Raw genomic sequence first — 1,605 nt, forward strand, 5'->3', positions numbered from 1 at the left:
GAAGCCCCAGGAGAGAAGGGACTTACCTGCCTGGAGTGTATCTTTGCTTAAAAATTTACAAGAGTGGATCATATCGTGTTTTTTTTCCATTTCTTAAATTTTTAAAAATTATTTTATTGAGGTGATATTGGCTTATAACATTGTGTAAATTTCAGGTGTACATTATTATATATTAGTTTTTGTATAGACTGCATCGTGCTCACCACCAATAGTCTAGTTTTTATCCATCACCACACATATATGCACCTTTACCCCTTTCGACCTCCCCCCACCCTCTCATATTATATTTTTATTAAGAAGACATATAATGTCACTTTGGCAGCCCATATACTAAAACTGGAATGATACAGAAGATTAACCTGGTCCCTGCACAAAGATGATTTGCAAATTTGTGAAGTGTTCCATATTTTTTAGCAGTAAATAATTGAAAAGTGAAATTTAAAAAACAATCCAGTTTACACTAACATCAATAAACAGGAAATAGTGAAGTATAAATTTGACAAAAGATGTGCAAGACTTTCACACTGGAAACTACAAAACATTCCTGAGGGAAGTTTTTAAAAGATCTAAATACGTCGAGAGACGTACCATGTTCATGGCTTGGAAGACTCAATATTGTTAATTCTCAAATGATTTATAGATTTAACACAATCGCAATCATCGTCTCAACAGACTTTTTTGTAGAAATTGACAAGCTGTTCTCAAATTTATATGGAAATGCAAAGGACCTAGAATATCCAAAGCAATCTTGAAAAAGAAAGTAAAGGACTTATATTACCTTGCTTCAAGACTTAATACAAAACTACAGTGATTAATATAGCGTGTACCATCATAAGGATCAACAAACAGATCAAGGGACAGAAGAGAGAGCTGAGAAATAGACCCACACTTATATAGTCGTTTGATGTTTGACTGTAGTGCCAAAGCAATCCAGTGGTGAAAGAAAGTCTTTTCAATAAATGGGGCTGAAATAACTGGATATCCAGATAGAAAAAATGAGCCTCAACTCCTGCCTCACACCATACACAAAGAGTAATTCAACATCATAGATATAAACATAAAAGCTAAAACACTAAAGCTTCTAGAAGAAAACAGAATCTTTGTGGCTTGAGGGTAGGAAACGTTTCTTAGACAGGACACAGAAAGCAATAACTATAAATTTAAAAAGTGATAAACTAGACTTCATCCATATCGTAAGCTTTTTCTCATCAAAGACATTGTTAAATAAAGGAATAGGCAAGGTACAGACTTGAGGGGGGAGAATTTTGCAAAACATATCTGAAAAGAACTGATATCCAGGATATATAAAGAATTTCTACAACTCAATAATAGAGAGGCAAACAACCCAAATAAAAAATTGGCAAAAGATTTGAAACACACATGTTTCCCAAAAGTCGATATATGGATGGATAATAGGCACATGAAAAAGTCTCAATATCATTAACAACCAGGGCAGTGCAAATTAAAACCAGCATGAGATACAACTACATACAACCCAGAATGGCTAAAATTTAAGCGACTGACCTCCCGTGCCCCCAAAGACTGGTGAGGATAAGGAGCAACCAGAACCTCATACACTGTTAGTGGGAGTGTACAATGGTTGTG

At 34.8% G+C, this 1,605-nt stretch overlaps 1 non-coding gene across 1 annotated transcript; it reads left to right on the forward strand.

Moving 5' to 3' along the window:
• The first annotated feature begins 308 nt into the window (after positions 1-308).
• LOC139078355 (U6 spliceosomal RNA) lies at positions 309-411 on the forward strand. The gene has a single exon (XR_011531290.1). It is a non-coding gene; the product is annotated as a U6 spliceosomal RNA (small nuclear RNA).
• The last annotated feature ends 1,194 nt before the right edge of the window (positions 412-1,605 follow it).

The sequence above is a fragment of the Equus przewalskii genome, chromosome 1 (genome assembly GCF_037783145.1).
Source record: "Equus przewalskii isolate Varuska chromosome 1, EquPr2, whole genome shotgun sequence".
In the NCBI taxonomy this organism is placed as follows: domain Eukaryota; kingdom Metazoa; phylum Chordata; class Mammalia; order Perissodactyla; family Equidae; genus Equus; species Equus przewalskii.